At 39.2% G+C, this 19,005-nt stretch overlaps 1 non-coding gene across 1 annotated transcript; it reads right to left on the minus strand.

Annotated features, from left to right (window-relative positions):
* Positions 1-1,446: 1,446 nt before the first annotated feature.
* TRNAN-GUU (transfer RNA asparagine (anticodon GUU)) lies at positions 1,447-1,520 on the minus strand. Its single transcript has one exon. It is a non-coding gene; the product is annotated as a tRNA-Asn (tRNA).
* Between the last annotated feature and the right edge of the window lie 17,485 nt (positions 1,521-19,005).

Here is a 19,005-nt window from a genome sequence, read left to right on the forward strand (position 1 = left end):
TCTAACCCACCCTCAACCCCACCAGGAAAGAATCTGGGCATAAACCACTGGGCACTTCATAGTGTAGCTTCATCAAACCCAGTGAAGACACCCCATGCTGAATAACTACAGTCCCAGACCCACCTCATCCACCATGGGCTGCGGGATAGGTGATCAGCTGACATATTAGTCCATTTTGTGTTGCTGTAACAATACCTGAAACTGGGTAATTTATAAAGAACAGAGGTTTATTTGGCTTATGATTCTGGGATGGCTGCATCTGACACAGTCCTCAGGCTGCTTCTACTCATGGCAGAAAGCGGCGAGTACAAGCAGATCACATGGCGAGAGGAAGCAAGAGAGAGGAAGCAAGAGAGAGAGAGGAGGTGCCAGGGTCTATTAAACAACCAGCTCTCACGGGAACTCACTCATTAATCCCCCCACCTGGGGAGAGCATTAACCCATTCATGAGGGATCCGCCCCCATGACTCAAAACAGCTTCCAGCACTACCACATTGGGGATCAAATTTCCACATGGGTTTTGGAGGGGACAACACATCCAAACTCTGTCAAGCTGATCAACTTATAACAGCCAGCCCCTCCTCTTTCAACCCAAGATCTGAGGAAGCAGCTCTTGACATCATTTTAAGGTATATGCCAGACCAAACACAACTTCCCTTATTGTGAATGAGTATATGAAGCACATGGCGGGGCAAAGGAAACAGTGGGTGACAAACAAAGGAGCTAAGCGTGCCACTTGCAATTCAGACAAGGAACATATGAAGCACAGTCTTACTCTAAGAACCTCTACCTTGTGTGCTGAATAAAAAAGACAAGAAGAACAGAGTGAAATAGAAAGGGAAGCTCAAGGAATTAAGAGAGTGCAAGTAATCAAATAATGCCACTGCAGAATCAAAACCAGTATCAGAAGCAGTAAAGAGCAGAAACATCAGTGCAGAAAACCAAGTGATGCAAAGAATAAGTATCTATAAAACTCAAAGGAGGAAAATTAATAGACTAAAATAATCAAAAGAAGAGATAATTATGGAAAGCAAACAATAGGAATATATGGATATATATGGATACCTGTCATTCCAAACAGAGATGAGTCCGGGGAGGTTTTGGTAAGGGGCAACAATAATCAACCACAATGTATATCGACAAAATAAAAGTTAAAAAAAAAAAAAGAGCTGAGTCCAATGGAACATATCAAGCAAAAAATTTCCTATTATTAAGAACTAAATCTGTAGATTGAATGTACAGACCATGTACCTACCAAACAATTAAAAGACACTAAAACATAGATATTGCCTGGAATAATCCTGAATTTCAAAGGTGAAAGAAGAATGATACAGGCATTCAGGAAGGTAGGGTGGGGGAGAAGGGGGAAATCAAGCACAAAAGTAAAATATCATGTGGCCTATGAATTATTTCCTACAATATTGTTTTGTTTTGGTTTTTGTCGGCTGGCCGGTACAGGGATTGAACCCTTGACCTTGGTGCCAACAGCACCATGCTCTAACCAACTAAGCTAACCGGCCAGCCCTATATTGTACAGTATTAACAACATAAGACTACAGAATATCTATAGAGTACTAAGGGATAAAATATATAACCACAAAATATTCATCCAAGCTGACATTCACATGAGAAGGAATCAAAAATACCTTCTTAGTTACACAAGAGTACTTAGTGGGGAAAAAAAAACGTAATTAGATGAAAGAAGAAACAAAACACATCAGTTATTATAATAAATATAAATAGGGATAAAGTTCCATATTAAAAAACAGACCCTCAGACTCTGAATTTTTACATATAAAGAACTACACACTATCCAAAAGAAATATAGCTATTTTTTTAAAGGGCACAGAAAGATCAAAAGTAAAGTAAGTATGTAAAACTATACCAGGTAACTTCCAACAATAGAAAGCAAGAAGTGCTTTATAAACATCACTAGAATTAAAGATGAAAGCAGGGAATGTATTATAAAAATCAGAAAAACTAGAACTGAAAGTAGCAAGCATAAAACAGGTCAAGGAGGGCCTATTTTTACAAATTAAGGGTACAATCCACAATAAAATGTAGCAGGCAGGTATATTTCTGTTAAATAACCTAGCAATAAAATATATTAGGTAAAATATATAAAGCAAAAGGTAAAATCAAAAGAAATATTATAGTATTGGAAGACATTAACAGACTCTCAATTTCTTAAAGTAATAAATGGAAAACCTTAACATGATTAGGGCCCTATGGGGAATCCAAAAAATATCATTAATATAGTCAATGATACATAAAATTGAGATATGAGGGTACATCAACAAGTTCATGGAAGATTCATACTACCTTTTAATTCTGTTTTTCAATGAACTTGTTGAAGTACCCTCGTATATGTGTATATAGCAAACAGTAAACCCAAAAAACAGAAATTACTTCTTCTGCAAATGAAACATTTATACAAATTAATATTTAAAAAGGAATCCAAAAATTTCAAAAAATTTCCAAAAACAAAACTATTACTGGCAACATTTTGTCACAATAGAATAAACTAAAAATGAATTAAAATAAACACATATTAAAAAAAGGAATCACACAGATATTGAAATTATACTTTTATATAATGTTTAGGCTAAAGAGAACATCAAAACTAAAATTATGCAATATTTAGGGGAGAAAATAATAACAATACTTCTGCTGTGGTTTGACTGTTCCCACAAGCTCACGTTGGAACTTAATCTCCAATATAATATTTGAAAGGTGGAGCCTTTAGAGGTGATTGGATCATGAGAACTACACTATTATGAATGGATTAATCCATTCATGGATTAGTGGGTTAATGGTTTAATGGCTTATCAGAGAGAAGACTGTTGGTTTCACGAGGAGAGCAAATGAGCACATAAAATGCTCTTACCCAGCCCTCGTTACATGATACTCCCTTGTTGCCAAGGGACTTTGTAGAGAGTTCCCACCAAGAAGAAATCCTTCGTCAGATGTGCCCCCTGGACCTTGGTCTTCCCAGCCTCCAAAACCGTAAGAAATAAATCCTGGTTTTTTATACCTTACCACCCAGTTTCAGGTATTCTGTTATAATCAACAGAAAAATGACTAATACAACTTGGATGTGGCCAAAGATGTACCCAGAGGAAAATTCATTATGTACTTTTATTACTAACAGAAAAAAATACATGAATAAGCATTCAATTCAAGAAATTTTTAAAAATCTAAAAAAAGCAGAAGGGTGGATTTATTTAATATTAAAGATTAAAAATTTAGAAATATTTTAAGTAGTTAGAATTGATAAATAACTTTAAAAGTTTAAAGAGGAGGGTGCGCAAACAATAAAATAGCCCTGGATACTACCCATTCAAGCCAAGAAAAAATGCAACTACCAAAAAATCAGATTAGGAAATGGAACCATACAGAAGACATTAAAAAATAACATTATGTTCCGTTCTATGCAAATACAGTTCAAATTCTTCATGAACTGAATAAATTTCTAAGAAAATGTAAATGATCAAAACTGTCTTGAGAAAAGCAAAAGCCAAAAAGTTATTAAAGAAAGAATTACAGTGGAAAATAATTATATCCCAAAACCTAATAAGACAGAGAGTTTTAATGGCAAGTTATTTTAAACTTTCAAAAGATAGATAATTTCTGTGCAATATAAATCAATCCAGGGAGGGACTACAAATAAACATCTGTCATACACATTTACATTTTTATAAAATACTAAATTGTTTACACATGACAAGGTCTCAGAATCCTTCTCAACACAGCAATCTCCGCAGCCACTACCAATAAGTACACAATTTGAAATGTATTTATCCTCCATGTTCCAGATCATTGAAAATGATGAAAAGCTTTCCAATTTATAACCTACTATACTAGCATAACCCCCATTAAAAAAATGACAAAAATAGCACACTAAAAATGAAACCACAGGGACATTTCACTAATAAATATAGATACAAAACACTGCAAAATGGACCCAGGATGTATTAAAAGAATGAAATACCATAAACAAAATGGGTTCCTTCCAGGATCATTTAATATTAGGAAATCTGTTAATATAATTCATCACATCAGCAGATCAAAGAAGAAAACCATATGGCCATCTGGGCTCATAATGAAAAGGCATTTGTTAAAAATTCCTCCTCCTCCCCCCCACCATTACTAAATAGCTTTATAGTGAAGGAGCGGGATGACTCATACTCCATTGTAAAAGAAAAATTCAAATACAGAAAAATGAAAAAAAAAAATCACTCCTAGATCATACCACTCACCTCCATCTTGATAAAATTTAAAAAATAAAAAAACTCTTAGCAACTCAGGATGCTTACTTAGTGATAAAGAATATACGGAGGGTCTTCAAAAAGTTATGAAGAGATTCTTATGATCTTTTAACACTACTTTTCCACGAACTTTTTGAAGTACCCACATATTTCTGAAACCAAAATAAAACATCATACTTGATTATAAAACACTAGAATCTTTCCCACTAAAATAAAAAATAAGACAATATTTGTTATCCCGGCTATTACTCAAATTGTTTTAAAAAGTCTAGTTGATGCATAAGAAGAAACAAAAAGGGACCATACTGTAAAAAAGAAGGAAAATGAACGTTATTTGCATATGGTATTATTGTCTACATAGACACCGCAAGAAGCTATGAGTACTAAGAAGATAATATAAGTTATCCACTAACAAAATGACCACATAAAAACCAATAGCTTTTCTATGTGCCTGCATGAATTAGGCAAAATATACAATGAGGGAAATGACCCCATTCATAACTGCAATAAAAAAATATCATCTAGGGAAGGAGTTAAAAATAAATGTCCAAAACTTGGACAAAAACTACAAAACTTTACTGTGAATCACATGAAGTATGAATGAGGAAAGAGACCATACTCCTGGGCAAAAAAAACCCATAACATTGTGAGAATGTCCTTCTTACCCAAGTCAATCGATAAATTTCATACAATTACAATTACAAATACAAAGCCAAGCTCAAATGCCACTTCCTCCAAGAAGTTGCTCTGGATTCCCTTCTCCAGGATTCATCTTTCCCTCCACCACCCTTGGCAACCAGTCTTGAAGCACTGAACTTTCTATGGCTCATACAGAGGGCTGTGAACAGAATTCTTGTTGATTCAGCACCTTGGTACCTATCAAGGGTCACTGCCCGTAGTTGGCACTGATACGTAATAGATGGCCTGGTGGATGGATAAATTCAGAAGGTGTTTAGGTTCTTGAAAGACAAAAGATCATCATCCAAAAATGAATTGTCACCATAAGTGCAGAAACACTAGTTATTAGAGAATTCTGGCTAATAAAATATGAGATTACAAATTAATTTACTGAAAAATTAATATTTGCCTGAATAAATAATGCAAGGGCAGAAATGAAATTAATAGAGATCATCTTGGAGAGATGTGAAATTATGCAGCTTCTCTTTTTTGCATATATACTCAAGTTTTCCTCATTGAACATAAACCCATGTCATAATTACAAAGCCATTAAAACGTTTTTTAAAGAATTTACTATTTTTCTTTTCCAAATTAACAGAGGTTCCCAAAGCCTAGAACCAATAAATGAAAGGCAAAATATACAGAAATGCGTTAAACTAATATCTACCCTTGACTCAGTAATCTCTCTTTGGGAATATATCAAAAAGAGATGGTTTTAAAATATCAAAAATATTTTATACATGGAAGATGTTCATTACAGTGTAATTTTATAAAAATGAAAAATTAGAACCAAACTAAATGTCCAACAATAGAGTATGGGTTAAATAAACTATGTTCATTCTCTTCTGTGAAAATTATGTAGTCTTGAAAAATGACTATTAGGAAGACAAAGCAGCTAAACAGAAAAGGTGGGGGAAGAAAAGGCAGGAGCAAAACTAATACATTATGATTTAAATAATAAAAATATGCTTTATAACTAGAAGGAGATGCACCCAATTTTAATGGTGAATATAAAGGGGTTGAAATTTATTTAGGACAGTCCTTTTATTTTCTTATTTTCTGATTTCTGATTTCTCTGTAAGATCATCAATTCTTTAAAAGTTAACTTCTTAAAACAAATATTAGCATGCACCTAACTGCAGCCAGGGAAATGTTTTAAATAAGCCATGACTATTGCTTCCCATACAATTCAATAAGCATGTAATAGCATCACTCTGCCAGGCACTGTATGGTCCCTAAGGAAAGATATTCATGCATCCATGAGACAGCGTGTTGTTAAAGAAACTCCATAGGCTTTGGGGTTGGACAGACCCAGGCTCCAGTCTCTGCTCTGCCACTTCCTACAGCAAGTTATCTGAACCTCAGCTTCCTCATCTGTAATGGCATGGATGCCAGTCTGGGTAACAAAGCAAGTTACCCAGTGAAGTGAAGGAGCCCACCAGAAAGCTGCCCCAACTTACTGAGCACTGCAGGTAGTAATTTACATGCTATTTCAGAAATCTCCTCTTAAGACATAATTCTAGTGTAAATGTTTATTTTAAAGTGAAGAGATTAAAACAGTGTGATAGCTGTACATGAAGAGAACACAACGGAGTCCAGAAATAAACTTAAGTATATGGAAATTAAATATAAAATAAAGATGGCATTTCAAATCAGGGAGGAAAAGATGGATCATTCAATTACTGGTGTTATAGAAAGGAGCTCACCATTTGGGGAAAAATAGAGCCTGATCCCTATATGCCTCCTTTAAACTAAATATATTCCGGATAGATAAATTATTCAAATATGAGAACACAAAACTTATAGAAAATAATAGAGAAATAAGGAAGAATACTTTTATAAATCACTTTGTTCGTTTATTTCCAGGTATTTCTTTTTTTTTTTTTTTTTTTTTTTAATGTGACCGGTAAGAGGACCACAACCCCTTGGTGTCGCCCACACCGCGCTCAGCCAGTGAGTGCACCGGGCATCCCTATATAGGATCCGAACCCACGGCGGGAGCACCACTGCGCTCCCAGCGCCACACTCTCCCAAGTGAGCCACGGGGTCGGCCCCAGGTATTTCATATTATAAACTATTCTACGTGAGTGCTTATACATATATTGCATGGTATACAGGCATAAGTATTTCTTTTATGTATGCTCCCAGAAGACAAACTGCTGTTTTGTTAGGTTACATTTTTATTTTTTTTTTTTTGGTTAGGTTACTTTTTTCCTTTTACCACCTTAACCATTTTTAAGCATACAGTTTGGTAGTGTTAAGTATATTCACAGTGCTGTGCAGCAAATCTCCAGAACTTTTTCATCTTGCGAAACTGAAACTCTATACCCACTGAACAACTCCACATTCCCCTTTCCCCAGCCCCTGGCAACCACCATTCTACTTTCTGTTTCTGCAATGGACTTAGATACCACATGAGTGAAATCATACAATGTGTTTTTTGGTGACTGGCTTATTTCCCTTAGCATAATGTCCTCAAGGTTCATCCAAGTTGTAGCATATGACAGGATTTCTTTTTTTTTTTAAGGTTAAATAATATTCCACTGTATGTATATCACAAATTTGTTTCTCCATTCACCCGAAAATGTACAGTTGAATAATGCTGCAATAAACATGGGTGTGCAAATATCACTTTGAGATCTTGCTGTGAATTCTTTTGGATATATACCCAGAAGTGGGATTGCTAGTCATATGGAATTCTTTGTGTTTTCTATAGAAGCTATACCATCAGTACACAAATGCTACAATTTCTCCACATCCTCACCAACACTTGCTATTTTATTTTATTTTTTTAAATATTGGCCATACTAATGGTTGTGAAGTGATATCTAGTTGTGATTTTGAATTGCATTTCTCTAATGATTGGTGATACTGAACACCTTTTCATATCCTTGTTGGCCATTTGTATATCTTCCTTGGAGAAATGTCTACTCAAGTCCTTTGTCCATTTTTTAATCAAGTTACTTGGTTTTTTGTTGTTGATTTGAAAGAGTTCTTTATATATTCTGGATATTTACCCCTTAGCAGATATGTATGATTTGCAAATATTTTCTGCTGTCTGCAGGTTGCCTTTTCACTATAAATTCCTAATGTGGGGAAGTCTTTCTACACATGACACACACACACACACACACACACACACACACACACACACACAGACAAAATCCAAAACACAAAAATGTAAACATTTTAAAAAGGTAAACATTTTATTTAACCACCACAACATGTTTTAACTAGGTTAAAAAAAAATCTAGAAAAAAGAAATAATTGAAACCTAGATAACAAAGAGTCAATATCTCTAAAATTCAAAGATCATTTCTTTAAAAAACATAAAGGAAAAGATAAACACCCCAAAAGAAAAATAGGCAAAATGGTTGAACAGGCAATTCACAAAAGAAGAAATATAAGAGGCTGATAAATACCAACAGATATTCAGAGTCATTAGTGTGCCCATCAGGCCTTCAAAGATGAAAAATATTGTCAACACAAGGCAATAGCCAGGATGTGTGAAATGAGCACTCACAATTTACTAGCAGAAATGTAGACTGATAACTGCCTTTCTACCTTTCTGGGGGGGGATTTGGCAAGTTCTGTCTACATGCATAATGTAAATCCACTATGGCCCAGCAACTGACTTTCCAGAGAGTGATAGATTACTATACAAGTAAGACGCATTGTGTGCAAAAAGATCTTTCTTACAGGGTGGATTATAATATTGAAAAATGAGAAAATTACTAAAATCTGATAGGACAATGAATTTTGGGACCATACATACAGTGGAAATACAGTCACTTAAAATAATAATGAAGATCTGTGTTCACTGATGATGAAAGATATCTACAAGTTTAAAGAGAAAAAAAGAAAGCAGGCTACAGAACAGCATGTAGAATATAATCCCATTTGTGTAAAACTGTAATCATATGTACTTAAATATATAGAAATGACTTGAATAATGTTCATCAAAATGTTAACAGTGGTTATCTCAGGATTTCAGGTGATTTTTCTAAAGAATAATCTTCATATTTTTCTGTACTGCTTGAATGTTTTTGTAATGAACGTGTTATTTCTATAGTCAGGAAAAAAAAAAACCCTATTTTCACTTGGGGAAAAAAATAGAAGTAGGAAACCAACTCTCAGAAGCCATTTCACACCTAGAAACCAGAATGGAGCCTGTATCTTCCGTGGAGACAGCCTGGGACAGAGTAGTCAGGAAGTCCTCAGTTGAAGTCCTGAGTTCAAGTCCTGGCCCTGACACTAATTAGCTGAATGACCTTGGGACAAGTCATTTAGCTGCTCTGTGCCATGGTTTCTTCCCTTTAAAATAGAAATGATAACAATTCCATGTCCTGTAGTTGTTTTGAGGATAAAGAGACTAACATTGTGTACGTTCTCAATAAATATGAGAGTACTGCAAAAAGTTCATGGAAAGATTGATATTATATCTTTTAATTCTATGTTTCCACAAACTTTCTGAAGTACCCTTGCACTAGTCTCATTCTCCCTTCGAGCTCATTATTGAAAGCACCTACCTGTACCTGGCACATACGAGGTGCTCAAAACACGTTGGATGATTAAATAGAACAGATGGATGGGACAGATGAATGAACAAATAGTCATACGGAAGGACAGAAGGCTGAAGGATGGATAGAAAGAATGGGTGGGTGGATAGGGGGATATATATATATATGGATAGGTGAATAGCTAGACAGACAGACTGATAGGTGGACAGATGTTATGGCAGTCTGTAATGTCCAAAGATGGCCACATCAATACATATCCCATACTACATGCTCAGTGTGATGTAGACACTCCTCCACAGACAGGTGGAGACGATGTCTCTCCCTTTGAACTGGGGCACACCTTTGTATGTGCCCATTCAGTAGACTGAGGTGAAGTCATGCTGCGTGACTTTGGAGGCTAGGTCTTGAAAGGTGATGCTGCACCTGCTTGGCTCTATCTCTCCCGGTACATGAGCCTTTGGAGCTTCAAGAAGCCATGTAAGAAGTTCAGCCATGTAAAAAGCCTCCATGCAGGAGAGACCATCACAGAGTGGGCAGGGGGAAATGCCCAAGGAGCTTCAGCTGTTCCAGTCTTCAAACTCCTGGCACCAATCCAGACAGTGAAGATTTTAGGATGACCCCAGCCCCAGCCACCATATGACCACAACCACAGAGAGACCTTGAGCCAGAACCGACCAAATGAGCCACTCCCAAATTCCCTACCCACAGAAACCATGAGACAATAAATGACTATTTTTATTTTAAACCAGTAAGTTTTGGGGTGATCTAATGCAGATGGTGAGGTGAGTATATGTGGGCAGGAGGGTGGATTGATGTTGCCTGGATAACTTTTGCAATGGAGCCCTGGAATCAGCACCATCTTGTACTAGATATCAGACTTGTACATCTCTCTTGTCTGTTCTGATGGCCTCCTGCTTACCTAGCTACTCCGAGCCTCTCTTCCCTCAGCTGTTTATACTTCCAAAAGCCGGCCCTCCAAACTGATTCTCTGATTAATTTCCCTCCTGACCCTGAACAAACTACCAGCACATGCTTTCTGAAACCACCTAGTCCAAGCCCTTATTGTAAAATAGGAGAAACTAAGGTCCAAAGAGGAAAAAGATCTTACCCAAGACTGGAGACTATAGTTCCTGCCCAGAAGCCCGGGCTACTTTCCCTCCAACAGCCAGTGGGCTCCAAGTATCCGAGGGCTTATTCCTGACTCCACCTCTTACTGCCTGTTACCGTCCCATCAGGGTAGCGAGCAATGCCACAGGCCCTGGCTGGGACATGCCAAAGCTCTTGGCTCTAAGCGTACCTTACATCTGTCTGGGCATAAATTTGCATTCTGAATCCGGGAGGCCCCGATTCCAAGTATGTCAAATGTAATTAATTACAGCAAACCTTCTGCAACTGTTTTCAAACGCGGTATTAAAGGCTTTGTGAGCATGGAACACACAACCCGCTGGTCTGCTGGGGCACACAGGGAGATGGGGAATGAAAGCCAGGGAGTCCCGGATCCAAGCCCTACGGAATAGGGAGACAGCCTCCCTTGACACCTCGGTTCAGAACGACTCACCACAGCTACAGTGAGGAGACTGGCAGCGGTGTCCAAAGGATCTGGGTTCAGGACCCAGCCCCATCACCAGCTCCACATCCTGAGCAAGTTACTGCACCTTCCTCAGCTATCCAATGGGATGATGACATTCTACACCTCAAAGAGCTTTTGTGAACCTGGAATGTGGAGGCACCTGCCTGAATCTGAATCCAACTGCCATGTACCAGCTGTGTAACCTTGGGCAATTCCTTTTCCTTCTGAATCTCAACCCCCTCATATTTAAAAAAAACAAAAACAAAAACAAACCCTACTTTTCAGGGTGACTTAATTAAATGAGATAATAGATGTTAAATGCTTAGCCCAGTGCCTGGCATATGACAAGCACTTAGTAAATGTGCAATAATTATATTTCACAGCAGAAAAATTCTATTTGGCAAAATTAAGTGAGATAAATAAGAATGCTAAATTTCAGCCTTTTGACAGAAAGAGTTCCTAGTTAAAAAACAAAACTTCGTAAGGCTGAATTTCCAACATGTGACTCAAACTCCTTTCAAAAAACTAACAGCAAGAGTACCGAGCTGAAAAGTCAGAGGTTGTCCTGCCCGCTCCTTGGGCCAGTCACCTCCTCTAGGTCTCCAAGCCAGGCTGGAGGTCAGAGGAGCTATATAACCTCACATCCTACCAGCTCTGCCCGCTATGGTAGAATGCCCTCTGGATCTTCTAGAAGCTTTGCTTCCCAAGTCATTACAGGGAGCAGACACGACTTAGCAGAAGAATGGCTTCCAGCCTCCATCCCCAGGACCCAAAACCCACAGCCCCCAGTGTGACCTGGGTCTCTATGCCCAAACTGGCCCTGAACTGCAACCTGATTCAAAAAAGCCCCAGTTCAAAGCCAAAGACTAAACAGGCTTCGGAATTTTATGGCAGAAAGAAAAATTGCTGAGAGTTATCTTTTAAATTTGTTTTTGCCCCTTGTTAAATTTACCTTCTTCCAAAGTGTCTAACGTTTAGGGAGACAGATAAGCAAAGTGGGAAACATTAATTTTTTGCCTTGAATTACTAATAACTCCTTCTTTCCCTCCCCTTCCTCTCTCCCTCTCTCTCTCTCTCTCTCTCTCTCTCTCTCTCTCTCTCTCGTAAATTCCATTACTCCCTCCATTCTAACCAACTAGTTATGCTGATACCTCTTGCACTACACCATCATCATCCTCAGTCCTATGACAGGCTTGAGTCCTGCAGTCTGTCCAGGTACCTGATAAAGCCACCCCTGAGCAAGCCACTCCCTCTCTCTGGGTTTCCACTTCCTCAAGTATGGAGGGAGCAGACTGGCTTAGATCAATCAGCATTGTCCAACAGAAATATAACACGAGCCACATAGGTAATTTCAAATTTCTGAGTAGCCAAATCGCAAAAAAAAAAAAAAAAAAAAAAGGTAAAAAGAAACTAGTGAAATTACTTTAATAATATATTGTTTAACCCAATATATAAAATGCAATCATTTCAACCTATAATCAATATAAAAAATTATTGCTGAGATCTCTTACAGTATTTTTTTTCCCTACTAAATCTTTAAAACTGGTGCAGATCGACTAGCCACATTTCAGCTGCTTAAAAGCCATATGTGGCTAGTGGTTATTAACATGTACTGGATGGCACAGGTTTAGATACTCTTCTATGAACCTTTTAGCTCTAGATCCCTCTGATAAAACAAAGACCAGCCTCACAACATATTCCACCTAAAGCTAGCAGCACCCCAGGGAAGTTTTCCTTCTCTGAGGCCTCATTTCAGGCTAGTTTCAGTTTTATTTCAAATCAGTTTCACTTTCTGCTTTTCCAACATACATTATAAGAAACACCCTCATAAACACACTTAAATTTTTATAGTTATTTTTCCCAGTTGATGGAAATTTTTTAAAAAATTCCCCAATGTCCAAAAATGTCTTCATCTATTCTCTTTGGGTATTCCAAGTGTTCTGACTATGTCCTCCTGGCTTGTAAAACTCCAAGCTCAAAATAAAACAAAACACAAATTCTCTGCAAAATTTCATCTAACAAAAATTCCCACCCTTACTCCCCCAGTTTTCCACAAAAATGTTAGGGCAGAGGGAATTTGTATGGCAGGACTGAAAGTTGAGAGGTAGAATGGCTAGTTCCTCAGGCATGCTGTCTTGCACGATAACACATCCAGAAAGCAAGCCAAGATAGCTTCTGACTTTGAACGTTAACAGGAAACTGCAAGCCAGGGGCTTGCCGAGAGACGCTCAGGCCTCCTTCACTTCACTAGAGTCATTTCCACCCATACGGAAGATATTAGTTTTCTTTCTGGACCCCACCAGGTCCAGGGCTGGACCCTGAGAACCAAAGGTCTGATCCCAACACAGGGCTCTCTTCACTAGAAAGCGGTGGTTTCCTGTGTTTTGTACTGCAGACCAGGGAGCCCAGCAATCACCTGACTCCGTTTATTCTCTTTAGCTTATATATAAAGCCTCATTCTGCTTTGTCAGCCAAAATATTTATATCATTTTCCTGTCGACTCAATACTATCCTCACCTTGGCCTCCCTCCTTTCCTTTTTAAGAAAAGAAAGGAGTTGTCACCATGTTTCTCCAGTTTTTTGCCATTTATGAAGCACTTTCAAGTCCGTTAATTCATGCAATGCCTGCAGGAAGCCTGGTAGGGCAGAAGCATGGACTGTTCTCCCACTTAACAGATAAACCAACAGAGGCTGTGTCATGGTCCCAGACCCCAGTGCATTTTAGTGCTAGACAGGCCACCTAGGTGATTAAAATGGGAGGAGGCTGGGAGGGACTGAGGCAAACAGCAGAGCGGAGACCCTGTCAAAAACCCAAGAATGCCAAACTTTTTAAACCCTAGGTCAGCAAAAAGATAAAAATGAAATACAAGATAAGAGACCACTTTACTTTGTGGGCACCAGTCTATGACTCTTGGCACTAATACTTTACCCAACATGGCAATTTACCCAATACACTAATAATCAGGGATTACTACTAGTTATAAAAACTAACATGTATAAAAAGAATTAACACATCTGGAGCTTCAGAGTTTAAAAAGCATTTTCAAACCCGTTATTTCATTCCTGTGAAGGATTATTACCCAGCCCATTTTCCAGATGTGGAAAGTAAGATGCAGAAGGACTAAGGAATTCATCTGTGGTCTAAAGAATGTGCAAACAGCAAACCTGTCACAGACGCAGGTCATCATCCTGGAAGCCCAGGGCCTGCCTTGCCTCTCTGCCATGTCACCTACACTGTACAAGCGAGTGAGGGACACCGCCTGCCTGATCCAGCTGCCTAGCCAAGGCATCTCATCTTTGAAACCTGATCACTCCGGGATCAGGCAGAGAAGCAGGTCATCAGCCCTGCTTTGATGACAACCCCAAGGGTATCTAATTATAACAAGGAAGGGAGGAGACAGGATTCTCTATTTCTCAAAACGAAATTAATTTTAATTCCTTTTGACACAGTGTATGTGCATATAGCAGGAAAAGCACTGGTTGAGGAGTTAAGAAATCTGAGGCTTTTAGTGCCACCTCTGTCTATTCACTGAAGTCTTGAGCAAGTCACTCCACCTCCCTTCCCAGGCCTCAGTTTCTCAGTTTGTGCATGTGTGTGTGCACGCACGTGCACGTGTGGTTATGTGGGACTACAATAGGAAGGACAAATTGACTTCACATTCCATGCTAAAACCAAATGATTGGCAGCATCATACTAAGAAGGGCTCTGAAGCCACTGGCAAGACTCAAAGGAACAGAGTGCCATGATCAATCAGCAATGTCTGCAACAGGCTTGAAAATGGGTGTGGTAACATGTGTGTTACTTATTTAGCATCCCTGGACTCCGAGATGTACAAATAACAGGCTGCAAGTGAAAAGCACTTTGCCCCTGAGAAAGCGATTTTCTCACATATCCCACAACTTTCACAAGAACCCAGGACAGCATTATCATTATCATCAGCAGCAGCAGCACCACCACCATTAGTAGTAACAGTATCATCCCCGCTTTACAGATTAAGAAAATAAGGTGCAGGGAAATGAAATACTTCAGCAAAGATCACAAAATGGTTTGGTGGTGGAGCAGAGAGGAGAGCCAAGCCTTGTCCCTCCAACTTCGCTCTGTCCATTATACCCTTGGAAATGTCAAGCTGGTGTTCTGCCATTGATAGGACAGCTCATCGAAGTGGCTGTACAGAAGGGACCATCCACTGACAGGGCTTCATCTCCCTCCCAATAGCTACTTACACCTTTTAGAGGAGAAGGTTACAGCAAAATTATGAAACCCACGCAAAAACATGGAGGAAAGTGGTGCTAAGTCAGAGTTCCAGACGCTTTTTCCCAAGGTAAAGTCCGGCCCTCATTATACACAGGTGGAGAAGCCAAGCCCAGAAATAAACAAAGTAAAAGAGAACAGACTTTGAAACTCCCTAAGGCCACAGTCCACCCTAACGGGAGCATGAAACCCGATTTCCTCAATCCCAAGATGCCTTAGACTGTTAGTGCACCACTGATTTTGCAACAGCTTTTTGAGAAGAAAAAATAAGAGGGAGAAAGAGTGCACTAAAAGAACACATTTATTGTAAGGCACGTCCCAGTTTAAGAAACATGAAAACGTGGAAACATGAACAGTGAGGTTATTTGGTCTACTTTACACTGGGGTTCTATGCTCACTTGCTGAACTGGGCCATAAAGTGTTAAAAATGATGGTGTTTTACAGGAAAAAAAGTAAGCAAATAAACAGAATGTTCTCAGTTTTCTCCCATAAATTTTTCTTGAGTCTTTGGCATCTGCAAACCAGAATACAACCAAAGATGGGGCCCGGTTGAGCATCAAATCACACATTCAGCTACCTCAAGTTTAAGGGGCTCATGCGTCCAGGTGTTCTGTAAATAACCTCCAATGTCCTAAGCACTTGGCTAAGACCAGCTCCTGGCACAAACACAGGGCACTGCCGGGCCCCTTCCACCTGACCAAAAACCCTGTGCCCCACTCACCTTACCTGCAAATCAGCCATCTGGATGATGACTCCAGACGGCTTCCCATCCATTTTAATGAAATATGTTATGCAAAAGGAGTGAGGAAGGTGGAGGTAAAAGTGATCAGAGGAACTTTTTAAAAATTCCCCAAGACATGGAAAGTCAAAGCAGCATTTTCCCCTTTTAAGGATTCCCCTTGGACTTATTATTCCAAAGGAGCCATGGACTTCAGAGCCAGCTATAAGAAAATGTATACAGGGCTCCCTAAAAGGACACTGGTTTTCACCAAATGGCCAAACCCAAATTGGTCATCCACTCTTCACTAGACTCAAATCTAACTGATCTGAGCTATTTCCAAAAATCAAATTAAGTCATCAAATATTTATCGAGCTGCTGCTCTGTGCCAGACCCTAAAATAAACAACCCATGATCTCTGCCCTCAAGGAACTCACAAGTTGGCTATAGAAATAGAAATACAAACAACAAACTCTCACTTGTGGGTCCACAGTGTTTGGGAAGTACCATGGGGGCAGGGAGAGATTAACTCTACCTGGGGAGGTTGGGGGGTTCCACAGAAGAGGAAGTGCAGCTGGTCTTGAGGGAGGTCTCATTTCTCATGAAGCAGAGATGAATGAGGGAAAGGGCATTACGGGCAGGAAGCCCAGCATGAGCAGAAGCTCAAAGGTACACAGTTCACCCAGGATTAAGATTTATCCCTTTTAAAGACTGTGCCACAGGCTTGGGAACAAATCCAGAAATACTTCAGTGGAGCTAGAGCATCCCTGGAATGAAAGCATCGAGAAAAATTTGACAAGAAAGTCTCATCCCAGTCTGTTTTAAAGAAACAAACAAACAAACAAAAGTATATGTTTTCTGTTGTTGCCTAACTCTGCCCTCTAAGGATAAGCCACCAAGTTCCAGAACTACCTAAAGTGTTGTCATTGGGACTCCATCTCCCCAAAAATGGAGACCCAACTGGCCACTGGGTCAAAAGTCAACTATATAGTGCCGACCACCTTCTAAGGACCGTGGACGGGCTGGGTGTTTTCACACGTGCGGCTTCATTTCATCGTAAAATAACCTTTAAGGTCAGGATTATTACCCTCCTTTTACCAGATGTAGAAGCTGTGGTTCTAAAATCAGAATTAACTTTCCCAAAGTCACACAAAGCTAACCACACCAGGAGGCTGGATTCAAACTCTGGTCTGGCTGACCTCAAATCCAGCTTTCCTTTTGCCAACCAGGGTGAAAATTTCTGTGTTTCTGACCTAAAATCTATCCTGGGGGAATTTCCTGGGGGTTCTATGTTTTCAGTTCAGAAATGGACTTCACTGACAGGCCACCTTTTCCCTCTAATCTCCTCCAGTCCCCAACCCTGGCCACCTGCTGTCTTTTTACATCTTCATCCCTCTTTCAGTCAACACTTTATTTAAAACCCATCCCCAAGGACTGCCTCCCGGACTCGCATTCTCAACCTGAATGGCGCACACGCTGTGACACATCGTCCTGGAGTTTCTGACCATCATTTGTCATTTTTAACTACAGTGTTCTGGCCTAACCCTGGCAGAAGACTGCTTTGGGACAAATAAAAGGCAGGTGCCACTAAGTGGACGGAACTCATCACCACTATAGGCTGCAATGCCTCCAAGCATATGGGACTCAGGTAGTAAGTCCCACCAACAAAACCAACAGGTTTGGAAGATGTTGCTAACCTTCTGAGGCCAACTAGTAACAATGACCACACGGATCATTGGTCTGGCCCTGCACTGTTCAATACAGTAGCCACTAGCCACGTATGGCTACTGAACACATGAAATGTGGCCAGTCAAAACTGAGATGTGCTATAGGAGTTAAACACACATTGGATTTCAAAGACTCAATATCCCCCCAAAAGAAAAGAATGCAAAATGTCACACTAATAATTTTTTATATTGATAGCATGTTGAAATGACAGTACTGTTATACTGGATTAAATAAACTACATTATTAAAATCGATGTCACTTTCTTTTTACTTTTCTTAATACATTACTAGAAAATTAAAAGTTATACACATTGCTCACATTTGCAGCTTAAATTATATGTCTATTGGACAGCACTGGTTTGACACATTTAAAAGATGAGGAGACTAAAACAGCAATTCTGGTGTTTTTAAGGTAGCACATACAAACAAAAATATAGACATACACCGAGTCTGATTAAAACTTAAATATAGCACAAACTCGGACACTAACGCTAGGAAAATTTCTTGGGCAATTTGAAGTAAAAGTGAGGAAGAAAAGTAACTGTGACAGCTGTCCCTCCAACCAAGATAAGGATCCCACACTATTTTAAATCTCTCTAGCAAGAGGACCTAGCAAAGATGCTGCCTTCCAGTTAGCACCTGCCCAGCAGTATCATCCAAGGCTAACGCGCTGGGGTGTGTGCCTGACTACCCATGCAGCTGAGACTTCACAAGTGGCCCTTGAGGTGGGCCACCAGGAAACAAAATATGTGCCACAGGACACCTACCCATAGGGCTCACTTAAAATCAACTGAGATAAGAAATGAGAAAATGAAGTACAAGCAATAAAGTGCAGTATACTTATAACACATCACAGTGCCTCATCTAGTCCAATATGTTTCAAACTCTTCGACTGTGACCCACAGAAGGAAATACACTCTACATCATACACATACATCGGAAATACAAATAAAACAAGTTTCATAAGACCATCTGCTATTTTTGTTTTCCTATATTCTATTCTTCTTTTTCTTTAATGTTGATTGTGATTCACTAAATTGATTTCACAACCCACTAATGCACTGTGATTCAAGGTCTAGCCTGGGTATGGTAATTGAGAGGTGCACTCTGCTCTGATTTACACTATTTGACCACTGCACCCCTCTCTCCAGAATATGAGAGTCCAGATGTGGCCTCAGAATCCTTCTCAATGCAGTCATCCAGGCAGCTATGACCAATCCCTTGGAGTTCGAATCAGAGATGAAACCTATTTATTATTATCCTTGATCTAAT

Source organism: Cynocephalus volans, chromosome 17, assembly GCF_027409185.1.
Source record: "Cynocephalus volans isolate mCynVol1 chromosome 17, mCynVol1.pri, whole genome shotgun sequence".
Lineage (NCBI taxonomy): Eukaryota > Metazoa > Chordata > Mammalia > Dermoptera > Cynocephalidae > Cynocephalus > Cynocephalus volans.